This window comes from Pipistrellus hanaki (assembly GCF_964339955.1).
Source record: "Pipistrellus hanaki genome assembly, chromosome: 15".
NCBI classification, from domain to species: domain Eukaryota; kingdom Metazoa; phylum Chordata; class Mammalia; order Chiroptera; family Vespertilionidae; genus Pipistrellus; species Pipistrellus hanaki.
This window is the reverse complement of record NC_140517.1, coordinates 14,947,539-14,966,099: the sequence shown is the minus strand read 5'-3', so window position 1 is coordinate 14,966,099 and position 18,561 is coordinate 14,947,539. Positions and strand designations below refer to the sequence as shown.

General features: G+C 39.4%; 1 protein-coding gene across 2 annotated transcripts in view; it reads right to left on the bottom strand.

The window, feature by feature from the left end:
* HYDIN (HYDIN axonemal central pair apparatus protein) overlaps positions 1-18,561 on the bottom strand; it is a 326,576-nt gene that overhangs the window by 298,500 nt on the left and 9,515 nt on the right. For both annotated transcript variants that reach the window (XM_084906677.1, XM_084906678.1), the window contains exon 2: positions 14,471-14,581. The gene's annotated coding sequence lies outside the window, so the exon portion shown is untranslated. The remainder of the gene's footprint in view (positions 1-14,470; positions 14,582-18,561) is intronic.

The following is an 18,561-nucleotide window of genomic DNA, read 5'->3' as shown; positions in this document are numbered from 1 at the left end:
TATTGATTTTTTTTACAGAGAGGAAAAGAGAGGGATAGAGAGCTAGAAACATCGATGAGAGAGAAACATCAATCAGCTGACTCCTGTGCACCCCCTTCTGGGGATGTGCCCGAAACCCAGGTACATGACCTTGACTGGAATTGAAGCTGGGACCCTCAGTCCACAAGCCAACGCTCTATCCCCTGAGCCAAACCAGTTAGAGACATTCTACTCTTGATGGGGGTTTCAGTTGTTTCCATTTGGGGGCTATTACAAGCAGTAATTCTTTGAAAAATTCTCTTACATATCTTTGGGTGAAAATATATTTACAATTTGTAGGTCAGGCAGAATTTCTGAGTCAGAGGATATCAGCTGTAGCAGATAACTGCCAATGAGTTTTTCAAAGTGGTTGTTCCAATTTAAATCCCCTACTAGCAGTATATGAAAGCTCAGTTGCTCCACATCCTCACCAACACTTGTTATTTTCTGGCATTTTCATTTTACCCATTTGTAGCACTATCACATGTCAGTTCCATTTGCATTTCCCTGGTAACTTGAGAAAGTTTAACACCTTTTCATGTGTGCATTAAACACTGTGTCTGGCATATAGTCAGCATGCAGTTAATGTTACCATTATTGTGCCATTATCATTATCTTTATTCTTTGGTCACAAAAGTACAACTTCTCAAGTGGGGACATGGACAGACACTGCTGGAAACATTTTATACTCTCTTGACCCACCTTCTATCTCCGTTGTGTTCCTTTCCCACGCCTCCTTTTTCTCCTGGCTAACTCCCCTACCAGTCACACTCCTTGACAGTCTGAGTCCAGACATACTGAAGAGAGGACCTGAAAGCCAGGTGAGACGTCTGACCACAGGTTTCCACCCTGGCTCACATGCCTCCGTTCCAAGAGGAGCAGAAAGGGCCCTTCCTCAGAGGCTCCAGATCACCAGTCTCATCCATCTGACCTGACCTCCCTCTAGCTCTTTCCAATGAGTGGTTTTAACACCTTTCTCATTATCTCTGATCCAAGTCAGACCTGAATCTTTAATGCTTTCATTTGGAAATATGCATCGCTTGGTGTTTAAGATGCACACACAGTTCCGCTTGCAAAGCCAGTCTCCTGAGGGGTTTAGGCATCAAACCACATACCTGTGAGGAAAATCCCAGGATGTACCTAAAACAAAAAGACAGTTAAGCTCTACCCTCCAATTTAGTCCTTATTGGTAAGCTCAAGGAGAAAAGAAAGAAGTGGCATTGTGTAACTGGGGGGTAGGGTTGCACCTTACAAGATTTTGGGAAAGAGAAAAGGAAGGCAAGCCTCACAATTCCCAAACCAGGTCACACTTTTTCAGCCATGTTTGTATGAATTATTCCTCACTATATAATAGACACAAATGTATCCCCGTAAGTAGGTGAGTTAAGAATTCCTCTTCCATGATACCCACCTTTGAGAAAATTTCCTGGCATTGCCCACGAAATAAAATATGGGAACCCCTGTCACCACGGGACCTTGAGAGACAGAAATACTCTGGATAAAACAAATACTCTGACTGCAACCGAGATTGAAAGGAAGAGAAAGAGAGAGATGCTAAGAAGCCAAAGAGATGGTTAAAGACTGTTCGGTGGTAGATGTGACCCCCTGAGTCAGCAGGAAAGCCGCTTCCTTTATTAAATGCATGGTGCTAAGTGGGTCTTTTTTAAAATCTGTGAAGGAACTGAGATTTGCATGCAGGTCAGCCCAGGATGGAATTGAGAAAGGTTGAATACAAACGTCACAATGAGGGGGGGCAGAAAAAATTAAGCAGTTTGGAATTTGAAAGAAAGAAAAAAAACAAGTGTTGAGAGCTCTGGACTTGGTCATGCTTAGGATAACCAAATTGTCAGGGTTTAAGCAGGAATTTTCCAATGTTAATGTTGGAAAGATGCATTCCAGGAACCCCTCTGCCCGCCCCAGGCAAACTCCAGCCAGGCTATAAAACTGAGAATTTGATTTAAGTTTACTTAAATCTCCTAGGATAGGGCAGTCCCAGTGACAACTGAATCATAATTAAAATAGCACTCATGTTAACTTTTGGTTTCTGAATATGACAACTTCCTACACAAAAACAGATACACACACACACACACACACACACACACACACACAAATCCCAAAAGTAGATGCTAAAATTAAAATAAACGCTTCCTGACAAGTTTAATCCCCCTTCTGACCAACTGTTTTAAGGTTTTCACTATGGTCACATAAGAACTGGCTTTCCTCTGTGCACTGAGAAGAGCCACAGCTTGCCTTCGCTCTTTTATTTTTATTTTTTATTTTTTTTATTGATTAAGGTATCACATATTTGTCCTCAACCCCCCATTCCAATTCCCCACTCCCCTTCAGGCCCCCATCCCCCTATTGTCCTTGACCACTGGTTAGGCTCATATGTATGCACACAAGTCCTTTGGTTGATCTCTCCCTTTTATCCCTATCCTCCCTTTGAGGTCCAACAGTCTGACCCATGGCTCCTTATCTCTGGGTCTGTTCTTGTTCATCAATCTATGTTGTTCACCATTTCCCCTAGATGAGTGAAACCATGTCCTACTGGAAATATAAGAATCAAAAATGAGAAAAGAAATCATCGTTATGCTGAAAGACATATGAATCAGTCTTGTTTAAACCCTCACAGTCAGCTGCCTTCGGGGATCAATGGAGATGGACGGAGACTCCACTTGGGAGTGGTGAACACAGAATACAATATGCAGACGATGTATCGTGGAATTGTATGCATGAAACCTCTACAATTTTATTAACCTGGATCACCCCGATAAATTCAATGAAAAAAAAGTTTTTAAACCTTCCATTCTGTACAACCCTATGGAGTACCCTTCAGTTGCCCAATGCATGAATCCCTTCCATAAAGCCAATGAGATCTTCAACATCCCTTGGTTTCATCTTGGGTTTTTTTTTTTTTTAACACGTCCAAGCCCCGAAGAATGTCTCTGCTGGGTTCCTGGGAATAGTTCCATCCAGCAACAGTTTTCCTTCCCATCAGTACATGTGGTAACACAGGGAAAGCAGCTCTTTGAGGGGAAAACATAAGCCCCCAAAGAGGGCCACTTTGGGAAGGAAAAAGGGAACGGGAACGTGTTCTGAAACAGATGGCGTCTAGAAAGGAAAGTGTGTTTGGCAACAAGAAGGGAAGAAGATCAGAGGGGAAGGGAAGAAAAGCAGCCAAAGAGAAACAGCCGAGGGAGGTGGTAAATTGAGCGCGAAGCTGAAGGCTTCCAAGGGATTTTTTTCAGCTTCGGGAAGAGTCGGGCCTCTGGACAATTCTGCTATAGCAAGCAGGCATCATTTCACATTTCCTTTATTAAAAGTATTCCACCAGCGCAGCTCTGAACCATGATATTTTGACACTAGTTTATTATCAGTGTTCCAAATACCGAAGCTTTAAAGTTTACCTTTTTTATTTAATACTTAAAGAGAACCCCAGGTTAACCCTTTCACTCATTGGCATTCTGATAGGCTTCTAGGGGTCGGAGGCAAAGGGTGGCATTCCTGCCAGGGTTGAAGGAGTTACGTACAATACAAAGACTACCAGTGCCACCTCCTCCTAATACTGTGGCTCTTCTTTTTGGGCCCTTGAAGCTCCCCAGGGGTTACTATGAGGAAGGCAGGGTGACCAGAATGTTGGTATGGTTCCTTTAACCATCAAGAGTCATACCACTTCCCACCTCATTTACAGCACGAACCAAGGTACAAGCGTCTGAAATGCCCAATAACAAAAAGATTAATTGATGGATTATTTTGCACTAAATTGCTTGCTGCTGCAGCTGCTCAGGATGTCAAAGAGCACCCAGGAACTAGGATGGCTCCAGCAGGGAACAGCTGTGAGAGCTAGAGGTGAGCTCCCCTATCCAGTGGGAGTTGCGTGTCCTTATGTCTGCCATCGACCCTTCCTGTCAGACCAGCAACAGGAAGGACTATGAAGGATAGGTTTTGAATTTGGTCCTAAATGACCTTTAATGTCACTGAACCAAAGCCAAGAACATATCATGGTGTTTCCATTTATCAGTTCTATCTTTGGGACTAAGATATGTATCATGCACCAAACTGATGGTCAGGAGACAAGTCTTCTCCAGACATGGTCAAAACTGTCTGGGTCTTAGAGAACAGACTGACAGCTATCAGAGGGCAGGGGGGTTTCAGGGCTGGGTAAAAAAAGAGAAGGGATTAAGCAAGATAATAATACAAAAAAAACCCTCAGACACAGACAACAGTATGATGATTACCAGGAAGAAAGGAGGTGAGTGGATGTAGAAAAGGGTACATGGGGGCATAAATGGTGATGGAAGGAGACTTGATTTGGGGTGGTGGACACACAATACAATATACAGATGATGTATTGTAGAATTATACACGTGAAACATATAATTTTATTAACCAATGTCACCCCAATAAATTCTATAAGAAAAAAAGAAATCAAATGTGGGGTGAAAATCCTATCTGGGTCTTATAAAATGGGGCTTGTGGTACAAGTTATAATTTTAACAGTGAACTTTTGGATTACATGAGCTCTAGACATTGGCTATAGAGGGCCGAGATTCCAGGAAGTCACTGTTTGATTCCTGTTCAGGGCATATGCCCAGGTAGCAGGCTCGATCTCTAGCAGGAAGTAGCTGGTCTCTCTCTTCATTGATGTTTTTCTCTCTCTCTACCTCTCCCTTCCTCTCTGAAATATATATATGTGTATATATTTAAACTAGAGGCCTGGTGCACAAAATTCGTGCATGGGAGGGGAGTTGTCCCTCAGCCCAGCCTGCACCCTCTCCAATCTGGGATCCCTCAGGGGATGTCTGACTGCTGGCCTGATCTCCCCTAACCCCCTCTGCCTCGGCCTCACCACTGTGGCTTTGTCCAGAAGGACATCCAGAAGGAAGTCTGAAAGACGTCCAGTCTATCTGGTCTAATTAGCATATTACCCTTTTACTAGTATAGATAGATAAATAAATAAATAGTAATAGTAACAGGATATAACCCATTGAATAAAATGATAATCCATGACTTCACTGGTATAAATAAAGTAAGATATAAATGAATAAAATGAACATTTAATGAAGAATAGGATATTCAACTATTTTTCAAAGTACCTCCTCATAAAACACTTATTAATTACAAAGAGAAAAGAGTAATTTCACAGTGAAGAAGCCTGATAGACCCAGACTTCATCAAGTGATCAAAGAGAATACCCTTTGATAAAATCATATTTCACTTGACAAAAAGTTGCAAAAGAAAGAGCACAGCTTCAATTCTGGGATATTCCAAAAAAATGCATGATTTGAATCTAATCACAAGGCAACACCAAACAAATCCACTTGAAGGGCAGTCTATAAAATTACTGACCTCTCATCTCCAAAAATGTCAAGATCATAAAAGTCAGATATTAAGAAACTGCTCCAGAATGAAGGAGGATAAAGATACATAATAATTAAATGCCACGTGTGATTATGAACAGAATTCTTTTGCCATAAAGGATGTTATTAGGATGACTAGACATCTCTGTGAATGTCTTCATTTATATATATATATATATATATATATATATATATATATATATATATATACACACACACACACACACACACACACACACACACTAGAGGCCCAATGCACGAAATTCATGCAAGAGTCGGCCTTCCTTCCCCCAGCTGCCAGTACCAGATTCCCTCTGGCACCCAGAACCCAGGCTTTCCTCCAGCTGCTGGCAGGCACCTGGGACCTGGGCTTCCCTCACACCCCCAGCTTCTTCTGGAAGGACGTCCAGGGGGGGGACATCTGGTCTAATTAGCATATTATGCTTATTATTATAGATATTTTTATTGATTTTAGAGAGCAAGAGAGAGGGTAAGAGATTTAGAAACATCAACGATGAGAGAGAATCATTGATTGGCTTGCAGGAACTGAGTCCGCAATCTGGGCATGTGCCCTTGGCTGGAATCAAATCCAGGACCATTAAGTCTGCAGGCTGATGCTGTATATCCACTGAGCCAAACCAGCCAGGGCTTTATCTTCATTTTGTTAACTGTATTATGGTTATCTAAGACAGTGCCCTTATTTTTGGGAAATATAAAGTATTTCAGGTATTCAGGATTCCTGAGTGTTAGGGAGGGCATCACGTTACTAACTTATTCTCAAATGGCCTGGGGAAATGAAGACATTGGCTGCCCTATCATAGGCATTTTGGGTAAGTTTGAGATTGTCTCAAAATAAGAAAAAAAATTATACAATAAAGAATGACTTTCTTCATCAGCTATTTTTCCCTGAACATAAGTCACATACACAAGACAGAATGACTACTTGATTCTGGACCTTTATTAATTTTCAGAGTAATAATTTGGTGCCACAGCAATTTCCAATGATAATTCGGTTAAGGTATCAGTTTGAACTAAGATATTTTCTATTTTATGCACTTCCATCAACTGCAGTGATTCTTTTTGATTCTGCAATTTTTTTTCTGTGTCCTTTTGTCACAGCTGCAGTAGTCAATAGTGTTCTTTCAAGATGTTCCAGGCTCATCATTTACATTTCCTGCCCCAAACCTACAATCAATTTTTGGACCTTGAAAAACTCAAAGGAGAAATCCTTCCCTCTTACTTAATTCTCTTTAAAAATGAGAAGAAGAAGAAATTCTGAACACCTTGCTTCCCAACCCCTTATTGAAGTTGGATTTTTTTTTTCTCCTTCAAACATCTGAGCAACCTTGAACTCCTTCCAAGTGGAATGGCAAACCAACAAGAAGATACCCAAAGTCAAGCTCTCTGGGCATTACAAATACCTGCCTCTTTGATGGCCTGAATGGAAGGGGTCTGAGGCAAGGCATTCTGATCCTTTTATTTCCTTCCATCAGAAACCCCTCCTCAGGTTTGATAACTTGCTACAAAGATCACAGAATTTAGGGAAATATATATATGAACTGGTTTATTATAAAGGATACAGATGGACAGCCTGATGAAAAGAACGAAGTCTGGAAGAGCCTCAAGTGCAGGAGCTTCTGTCCCCCTAGAGTTGGGAAGGGTCACTCTCTGAACCCCATGGTTAGGGTTCATTACATGGATATGACTGATTCAATCAGTGGACATCAGACGTTGGTGATTAACCTCAAAGAAACCCTCTTCCTGCCCAGGAGATCAGGGCTAAAAATTCCAACCTTGTAATCAATCATATGGTTAGTTCCTTGGACAACCAGGCTTCACCTTCCAAGAGTCACCTCATTAGTGTGAAATCAAGTATGGTTAAAAGAAACTTGAATAACAAAATATGTTCCCTATCACTCAGGAAACTCAAAGGGTTTCAAGAACTCTGTGCCAGCAACCTGGGATGAAGATCAAATATCTCTCTCTAATTATGTCATGATATCACAACGACTAAGTTCATTACAACTTTTTTCATCCCGGGCACTGAGAGGCAGATCTGTGAGTCCACCTGTTTATTTCTCAAGCAGAAGCATTTATAAGTAGTAAGCAGATCAATTTCCTGAAGTACCTCATCTGAAGCTAGAGATGGCCAATGTTGTAGTCTTCATTCTAGCTCCCAATACTCAAATGTAATCTTTCTTCTGATGTAAGGAAGGCTAGCCTCAAAACCATGCACCAATGCCAAAGGGAATCCATGCATTCATTCAACGAATTTTATTGAGTACCTACTATGGCCCAAACTCTTTTCTTGGTCCTGAGGTTACTGAGTGAACATAACAGGAATAAACTGCCTTAGTGAAGTTTACTTTCAAGTGTGGGGCAGGGGGAGGGGGAGAGAGAGAGAGAGAGAGAGAGAGAGAGAGAGAGAGAGACTATAACAGGATAAATAAGTAAATTGTAAAGTATAAGAAAAACAAAGCAGGAAAGGGCAATGCAGAGGGAGATACAACCTATAATAATAAAAGCGTAATATGCTAATTAGACCTGACGACCTTCCAGATGAAGCCGTGGCTGCTCGGGTCCCAGGTGTCAGAAGGAAGCCAGTGCCAGCAGCCAGGGTAAGGAAGGCCTACTCTTGCACAAATTTCATGCCTGCAGTCTCTAGTTGTAAATAAAGGTTTTCGGGGTAGGCCCCACTGAGGTGACATTTGAGCAAACATGGGAAGTAAGAGAACAAGCCATGTGGTTTTCTGGGAGATGGGATTCCCAGGCAGAGGAAACAGTTTGTATGACGATTCTGAGGTAAGGATGTGCTTTGAATATTTGTGAAATAATAAGGAGACTACCATGACCAAGGTAAAGAGAGAAGATTAAAAAAGTAGTGTGAAGGTCAAAGGGGACAGCACCTGGGAACCTTGCAGGCCATTTTAATTAAGCTTTTAAGCTTTTACTCTAACTAATATAGGGAACCAACTATGATTTTTGGAAAGAGGAATGGCTTTATCTAATTTATGTTTTAATGGGATGTGTTAGGGTTGCCGAAGGAAGAAAACATGAGGCCAAAGTGGTAAGGGATTGTAAATTTATTAGATCAACTGGCCCCAGCATCCAGGGAGAGGGAGTCAGAGATTTTAAAGAACTCTAGGACAGCTTTTTCTAGGTGGAGCATTCTCTTGGCAAGTCTGGATCCTAGAAAGGTCCAGAGGGAAAGAATAATGGTCCTTAGCAAGTAAAATGTGGTCTAGGCGAAAGGGAATGTCCTCCAAGGTCAGTTCTCAGAGGAGGGGATGTTGATTCAATTATCTGGCCACACTCAACGCTGTATTAAATACAGACTGAAGGGGAGCAAGGCATAGACACAGAGAAACCAGTCAGGAAGTTATTGTAATAACCTAGATGGGAGGAGATGGTGGATTAAGACAAGGGTGATGAGAGTGAAGGAGGTGAAAAGTGGTCACATTATGGATATCTATAAAAGCAGAGCCACCAGGATTTGATGAAGGACTACACATAGGTGAAAGGAGAAGGAAGAATCACGGATAATCATTAGGGTTTTGGCCTGAGCAACTTAAAAGGTGGTTCCATCAATTAACATGATGAAGACTGTGAGGGAAGTTTTGGGAAAGTTGCTCAAGGGCTCCATTTTGGACAAATCTGGTTTGAGATGTCTATTATACATCCAAATAGGTGGTTGAAAATATAGTGCTGGAGTTGGGAGAATGGTCAGGCTGGAGACACATATTTGAACCATTTTGGTAGACAGAAGAACAATTACCCCCAAGTTGTCCAAGACCTAATCCTCAGAACCTCTGACCATATTAATTTACTTGGCTAAAAAATAAAATAAAATAAAATAAAATAAAATAAAATAAAATAAAATAAAGGCTTTGCAGATGTGATTACAGGTATGGATTTTGAGATGGGGAGATTACCCTGGATCATATGCATGAGCCCAATCTAATTAGATAGGTCGTTAAAAGTGGAGACCATTTCTCAGCTGTGAAAAAGAGAGAGCTGAGGAAGAAAGCTCAGCGAGTTAAGATTATTAATTGCTTTAAAGGTAGGAGAATGGAAGCACAAGCTAAGGAATGTAGGAGGCCTCAAAAGTTGGAAAAGCATACCCCCTACCCCATGCAAATAATTTTTCCCTAGAACCTCCAGAAAGGAATGCAGCCCTGCTTATTTTAGTCCAGTGAGACCCTGTCGGATTTTTAACTTAAAGAACTGGAAGATAATTAATTACACAGTGTAGTGTTTTTTTTAAGCCACCGAGTTTATGGTAATTTGTTACAGAGCAATGGAAAACGAATGCTGGCATCATCAAATATATAAACGGTATTTAAATCCATAAGAGTAAGATGATTAGAGACAGAAATAGAGGAGGTCTTAGAACTAAGATTTGGCAAATTTGAATATTAAGTCGAGGAAATGGGGAAGGTCCAACAGAGATGACTGAGGGAGTGAGTGAGCAGAAAAAAGCAGTGTTCCAGAAGCCAAAGGAAGAATCTGTGTCACATGCTGCCGAAGGGTCAAGTAAGCTGAAGACACAATTAGGAAAAAGACAGACAGACTAGGAGGAGCATGGGTGCCAGCTAATACACACAAGGGAGAGAGAGTGGACCCTGGTCCTCACTACTCAAGACACAGAAATGATACCCACCCAGAGTAATGAGTTTTCCGTACACAGGGACTCAAATCGCTAACAAGCCTGGCCCATCTAGTTCTGGAATGTTTCCAATCAGATAAGCACTCATAACATTGGGGGAGGGAAGGGTGACAGTCCACAGGCAGACCAGGAGGGAGGAATGGAATAGTCTTGCCTTTCTCGTACAGATCTACACTGTTGTCTTTCCTTTCACCAGATAATGCAGCCTTAGCCCTCCAAAACCCTAATTTGTTACATGCCCTATACCTAAGCCCAAGAGAGTTAACATAACATGTCAAGACCAGGAAATAGTTTTTTCTTAAGAAAAATCATTACCTCATCAAAATAAAAATACAGAACCTTCTAGGACTTACGTTAGCAATCATATCAAGGTAGACAGTAGCAGCTGTTCAAGGCCAAATGCTATCCTATTTTAAATAATGGCCCCTTCAAAAATGTCCACATCCTAATTCTGAGAACCTATGAATGCTAACTTAGATGGGAAATAAGACTTTGCGGTCGTGATTATATTAAAGGTTTGGGGGCGGGGAGGCTTTCCTGAGTTATCCAGGTGGGCTCAATGTAATCACACCAGGGAGGGAGGAGACCATATGAAAGAGTAGGAGATGTGACCACAGAAGCAAGAATCTGAAGTCATTTGAGGAAGGGGCCACGAGCCAAGAAATGCAGATGGCCTCTGAAAGCTGGAAAAGACAAAGAAACAGATTTCCCCCTGGAGCCTCCAGAAGGAACACACACCTGCCAATAGCTCAGTTTTAGACTTCTGATCTTCAGAACAGGAAGATAATAAAAATGTGTGTTGAGTCACCAAATTTGTGATCATTTCTTGCAGTACCAATAGGAAACCAACGCAGTGCTCTTTGCCCCTGTCCTTACGTCCCTCCCCAGGACCTAAGGCAGTGAGGCATGTTTGCTAAGTGAATTCCTGAAGGAGAAAGAGATTTCCCACCTGGCCCAATCTGAACTCCTGACCAGGAGAGCCTAGCCTTCCTCAGAGAGAGGCGGACAGAGCAGCTCAGGTATATCTGGGGGGTATGTGTTTTCTTAATTGCCAAGTTGAATGGATGGATGGATGTCAATGTGCCCTTGGAAGATGTGACAAATGCAACCCTAATTTATAGCTGTGATTTACAGCCTTGGGGCTAGAGGGAGGGAACTGACTATTTTTATGGCACCAACTTAGGCTCCTTTTTCCATTTCCTATAACAGTGCATTAAATATCATGACTCAGTTGAAAAAGATGAGCAGAAATCAGAGTTTACAATCTAATTCCTTTATAAACATTATTTCATGAGCGACTAGAGCAATGAATGCACATATACATACTGCTAATGCACACAATTCTACTTCCTCTTTCTCCGAGACCATCATGGCCCGTTCTTTAAACTGGGAATATGATATTTTATGTACTAGTATCAACAGGGGGATGTTTTTCCAAATTAATAAATTCAATACAACCCATAGTTTAGCTGATTAAGAGATGAAGAGCGGAAAATCTAAAAATTGTCTAGGATTCACATATGGCTCATTGTGCGAAAAATGTATCCCTTTCCTATATCCCAGTTTCTCTAGCCAGGTTAAAACCCTACAACTTACAAAGTAAAAACTTCTAAAACAGCTTTTGATCTTGTCAGAACAAATACTACCTAAGCAGAAAGATGATTACAGTCCCAACTAAAAGCAACCATTTAGAACTAAATCTCACATTCATACACGTCTTTTTCCTATAATTTATTGGTAGTCGACATAAAGGCTAAATAAATGATTGGGCAGGTCTAAGGTAGATTCAGTCACTGCCCTCAGTCTAGACTATTGGACTCTGTGATTAGATTGGCAATTCCCGTGGCGCTCCCAGCTTGCCTGGCTTTGCAGCCAACGTTCCCAGGGGGGTCCTGAGTGGCTTTGGAACCTGAATAAATCACACACTCTAGGGGTCCATCAAAACCGCCAGCAACTCAATTTATTTGTGACCTAAGACAGGATCTTATTGCTTCTCAGATTAACAGTATAAAAACGGTTTGCTTTCCTGCCACAGGAGTATTAATGTGATGTACGAGGCAGGGAGATGATTAAATCTTCGGTGCCATCCAAAGATGTAAATTAACCCACAGCACCTCCTTAGCCATCCCTACAGGAGCTAGAGATTTATTATTAACTTGTCACTCTCACACAGACCATCAAAACAAGCAGCACCATGATTAATTACGCCTGTTTATTGAAGGGGACCTACCATTCAACTTTTGGAGACACAGGGTACTACAAACGCCCCCCGATTTCTTTGCATGAGGACTTTTAGAGGAGAGGAGAGAGTTGCTGTTCTCTCCAAATCATGTCCATCAAATTATTTGAAAGAAAGATGGCATGTACGTGACTGTATATTATCCTTTTCATTTTAAACGAAGCTGCATTTCATGTTGGCTTCCCTTGCCTTTTCGCAGGCATCACGTTGTCTGATTCTGCTCACCTGGACATCTTTCAAAGACTGTGAGGAGGACTGGCACTAAATGAACATCAACTCTGAAATTCGCTTTTCGATCCTGTCATCCACAACTCAATTCAACAAATATAGTGTTTATTAGGTCCCTTCTATGTGGCAAGCAGCAAGCATGAATTTATTTATTCCTTTTTTCATCCAATATTTATTTAGTGTCTTTTATGTGCCAGGAATGGTACTAGGTATTCATTCACTGTTCAAAACAGCCTACAGTCCTTGCCCTGTGGCGTTTAGAGCCTTGTTACCTGCCTTCCCATATTTTGAACAGGGGAGAAGGGAGGGACAGCGAGAGCCTGGGGAAAAGGGGGAGAAAGGAGAGCGTATTCCTTCTAAGATAAGTTTGCACAAAAGAGACACTAAATGGAGTCAGGATGAAAAAAAATCCGTTCCCTCCTCCTGGTCGAGCATGAGTCTGCAGCACTGAAACAATGGCATCTCACCTGTTTTCTCCTCCCTGTCACAAATTATCTGGTTTGCTGAATGATCACTGAAGCACAGGAAGTTTTTAAATAAAGTTTTAGGCATAGCTGCATTGCCTATGATGTGCCACTAGAAAAACATCACCTTTACCAGTTTAAATTATAGGATCACTACCTGATTTACTTTTTAAGAAATAGGTTCCTAATTATATCCTTGTCTCCCTTTTTTAAAGTTTTAATTATGGAAATTGACAAAAATACAAAAAAAAAGATGAGATAATAAAATAATGAACTTCCGTGTACAAACCACCTAAGCTCTAGGAATTATCAACATTTTGTTATTCTTATTTTTATCTATCACATTCCTCTCTCCATCTTTTTCTTGGTATTTTCAATAACTTCCCTCTGTCATCCCATTTCACCTTCAAATACATAAAATTTTATCTGAAAAAAATTGATTTTTTTAAAACACATTCTTGTAATAATTAACAAAATAACAATAATTCCTTAATATCTTCTGATACCTAGCCCGTTTCCAAATATCCCTGATTGTCTAAAAAAAAATCATTTTGGATTGAAACAGGATCCAAATAAAGTCTATACATTGGATTTGATTGGTGTGTCTTTTATTTACATTTTTTCTCCCCATGTCCTTTTGAATATCACTAAAATGATCTTCAATATTTGATTTTTATCTAGAATAAATAAATCCATTAACATATATTCCTAAGATATCTAATTATGTAATATTTTCAAGAATAGAGTTACCATAAGATTTATAATTCTAACAAAGAAATGCTTAAATTAAAAGGGATGCTATTAATAATTATACTGGTGTGAACTAAACAGTTACCATACCAGTAGAGATATTAGATGTTAAAAATAAGGATCAGTCCTAACCGGGTTGGCTCAGTAGATAGAGCATTAGCTTGTGGACTGAAGGGTCCCAGATTCCGGTCAAGGGAATGTACCTGGGTTGCGCGAACATCCCCTGTAGGATGTGTGCAGGAGGCAGCTAGTCGATGTTTCTCTCTCATCAATGTTTCCAACTCTCTATCCCTCTCTCCTCCTCTCTGCAAAAAAGCAATAAAATATATATATATTTTAAATGAGGATCAGGTTCCTGGTTCCTACCTGGGTGCAGAGAGCTGGAAAAGAACCAGAAAGAATGTCACTGCCACCCTTACAAATAAAAAATAAAAAAAAAATAAAAAGTTGAACATTCTGCAAGTTAATAACTTTTCCTGGATTCATCAAAAGTTGAAGTTGAGAAAAAGGCCAACTAAACGAAAATCTGAGGAGAAACCATGCCTACGGGAGACATGGGGTACAAGCATTTGTTTACTTGGGGCAGTGAGCACCAATAAGAAGCATTCACCTAAAATGGCTAACAAATTGGTAGAGGTTGAGTAAGGGCTGGTGACAGTCCAGAACCCTAAAGGCTTCAGATATAAGGAGAGTTCACAACATGCACATGCTTTGCTCTCTACTGATTCCAATGAGCACTCACCACAAATGGTGGCAGCAGTCCTGAGAAAGCACCCCTCATGGCACAGGCTTAGGAGAGGGAACGAGCAGCTGCTGCAGGAAGGCCAGGGAACATTTCCCAGGTTCTTCTCCTCTATAAAAAATCAATCAATCAATCAATCAATCAATCAATCATGGTATGTGGTGGAAAAAAGTAATGCCAAGAGACAAAATAATCAACAGAACCAGACTCATATAAAGCACAGATGTTAGAGTTATCAGCTAGGGAATTTAAAATAACTATTAAAAATATGTCAAAGTCTCCTATGTAAAAACTGGACATCACTCATTGTCAGATTAATAATTTCAGCAGAGATATGAAAACCGTAAGAAAAAAAATAAATGAAGATGCTACACATGAAAACAGTAATAAAAATCAAGATTATCATTGACAGCCTCATCAGCAAACTTAACAGAGCCAAGGAAAGAATCAGTGACCTTGAAAATATCCCAACTGAAAGACCAAAAAATAGAAGAAAGTGTAAAAAATAAAAACAGAACTATAAGACAAAATCAAGTGACCTAACAAATGTACAATTAGATTCCAGAAGGAAAACAAAAGACAGAGAATGGGGTAGAATAAATATTTGAAGGTATAATGATTAAGAATTCCAAAATTAATGGCATACATCAAACTAAAGATCCAAATCACCAATAAAGATAAATACCAAAGCCAGAGATAGACATATCAAATTCAACTTTTGGACACACAAAACAAAGAGAAAATCTTGAAGGCAGCCAAAGAGGTTGAAGAAGGGGACATATTCCTAGAGAAATAAATATAAGCATTATAACAGCCATCTTGTTATAAACCATACAAGCTAGAAGACAAGAGTGTGAAATTTTTAATCATTTATGTTTTTATTAAAATCATACTAAAACAAAACAGTCATTTATGTAACAACAAAAAACTTGTAACAAAAAATACTTATTTAATATTTGATGCATTAAAGTGAGACACAGTACAATATAGGTTGTTGTCATTGTTCTTTATTAAAGTAACAGGGCAAAAAAAATTACATAAAAGAAATAACTTGAAGAGGTGAATTTTTTTTCTCAGATACCACATAACTGTCAATATACAAAATAGAATAGTATAAACAGGCAAACTTAGAAATATATGAAAGCTCAATAAATTTTCTAAATGTCAGTATAACATTAAATCAATAGCATTTTCATAATTCAGTAATAAGCAATTAGATAAAACTTGTTTAAATAGCATGAAAACTACAAAGTCTCTAGGAACAGTTCTTAAAAATATAGAAAAAATTTATGAAAATATTTCAACATATGGCTAAAGACTTGATTGATTGATAGCTTGATCTTAGAGAAAGAAAGGGAGGGAGAAAGAGATCAATTGGTTGCTTCCCACACGTAAGACAGAACCCACAATCTGGGTATGTGCCCTGACTGGGAATTCAATCTACCACCTTTCACTGTGTGGGACCACACTCCAACCAACTGAACCAGGTGAAACTAAAGATTTTTTAATGGAAAGATAGACACTCTGATCACCCAGGAAATTCCAAGGGATTTAAATTTTATATCAGGAGCTGGAGTCAACAACCAAATATTAGAATAAAAGATGCTCATAGTGTTCTTTTCACTTAGGAAAATGACAACGGTTTCAGGAGCACTACTCCAGGAACCAGGGACAGAGACCAAAATATATATTTTTGCTATTATTTCACAATATCCTCCTATCAAAAATGGACAGATCCAGAAGGAGAAAATCAGTAAAGACATAATTGGATTCAACAGCACCATCAATCAAGTGGATGTAATAACCATCTATAGACTGTTCTATCAAACAGCGAATTCTTCTCAAGCTCACATGGAACTTCCACCAAGATAGATCACCTTGTGGGTCATAAAACACATCCTAATAAATGTAAAAGAACAGATACACAATCTCTTCTCTCGGACCACATGGGATTAAACTATAAGTCAATAACAGAAAAGTAACTGGGACATCCCAAAATACATGGAAGTTAAACAACACACTTCTAGACAATATATGAGTTGAAGAAGAAATATCAAAAGAAGCTTTAAAATATTTTAAATTAAATGAAAATAAAACATAAAAATTTGTAGGATGCAGTGAAACTTGTGCTTTAGAGGGAACTCCACCACTGGGAATGCATTATTTTAGAAAACATGAAAAGAGCTAAAATCATATCAATAAAACTAAAGAGAAACATGCTTACCTTCACAAATTTTAAAAAATAGATAAATTAAGCATGTTTTTAAAAAACCTCAAAAATAGGCCCTGGCTGGAGCTTTGTCCCATACACCAAAAGTTTGCGGATTCAATTCCTGATCAGGGCACATCCCTAGGTTGCAGGTTCGATCCATGTTTGGGTGCACACGGTAGGCAACCAATAGATGTTTCTCTCTCTCTAAAAATTGGTGAAAGCATGTCCTCAAATGAGGATTAATGATAATAATAATAATAATAGTAAAGCCTCAAAGTAGTAATTAATATCTCATTAATAAAAATAATAAGTGAATGGCTGATGTTATGGGAAAACACAAGAGGAGCAGTTCTCAAAATGTGGTCTATGTACCCAAGCCAAGACATTATTTATTTCCCCTTTTCCCTATGTGAAAAGTCACACTGATGATGCAAAAGCAGTAATAGGCAAAAATTGCTGGTGCCTTAGCCCAAACAAAGATAGCGACACCAAACTGGACTAGTAGTCATCATATTCTCCATCATACATATTCATATTGGGGTGAAGGGCTTGCCATTTCTACTTAAGAATATCATTTATGCAGTAGTAAAAATGATGACTTCGATTAAGTAGAGTCACTTGGTACATGTCTTTAATATTCTAAATCAGTGGTCGGCAAACTCAATAGTCAATAGAGCCAAATATCAACAGTACAATGATTGACATTTCTTTTGAGAGCCAAATGTTTTAAACCTAAACTTCTTCAAAATAGACTCACCCAGTCCGTGGTATTTTGCGGAAGAGCCACACTCAAGGGGCCAAAGAGCCGCACGTGGCTTGTGAGCCGCAGTGTGCCAACCACGGTTCTAAGTGAAGAAATGGGAAGTACAGGGAATGCACTTCTGCTGCATACCGTCGTCGGATGTGCAACTGAGTGGCAAACAAGTTGTACATTTTTCATGGAATAGCATTTTTACTTTAAAGAACAACTGGCAGCCAAACCTTAGTTATTCAGACAAGCATATTTGACATTTTCTCAAACATTAATAAAGTGAGCTGTCACTTCACAGAAAACAACCTTCAGTATTCGTTGCCGTGACAGAAGTCAAGCTTTCAAGTGAAAATTAGAATTTTAGAAAATTTTAGTTCAACACCTTAGGCTTCACAGCTTCTCAATACATAGATTTTTCTGATGAGATCAAAAATGATGTTTAAAAATGTGATTTCTTGCCCTAACTGGTTTGGCTCAGTGGATAGTGTCGGCCTGGGGACTGAAGGGCCTCAGGTTTGATTCCAGTCAAGGGCATGTACCTTGGTTGCAGACACAACCAGTAGAAGTTGTGCAGAAGGCAGCTGATTGATGTTTCTCTCTCATTGATGTTTCTAACTCTATCCCTCTCCCTTCCTCTCTGTAAAAAAAATCAATAAAATTTAAAGAATCAAAAAATAATGTGATTTCTTTTTTGAAACCATATAATCAAATGTGTCAACATTTGCAAGATTTGTATAACTCAACTGGTATTTTCCAAATAACAAATTCATGGTGCTGCAAAACTACATGTGCATGACTAGTCAACTCAAAGTGCAAGAGAGAAAATGGATGTTAGTGCAACAGAGTACAAAACATTCATTGACGTAGATTAAGATTCGTCATTGCACCGACTTTTAAGAAACTATCACTTGTCAAGTTTTGGAGTAGCATCAAAGAATACCCATAATTACCTGAAAAGGTTATTGAAATATTCCTCCTTTTTCCAACTACATATCTATGTGAGGCCAGGTTTTCTTAAGCACTTCAATCAAAACAATATACTGCAGCAGGTTAAATGTAAAAACATATCTGACAATCTGGCTGTTTTCTCTTACAAAGACAAGATTTATAAAAATGTAAACAATGCCA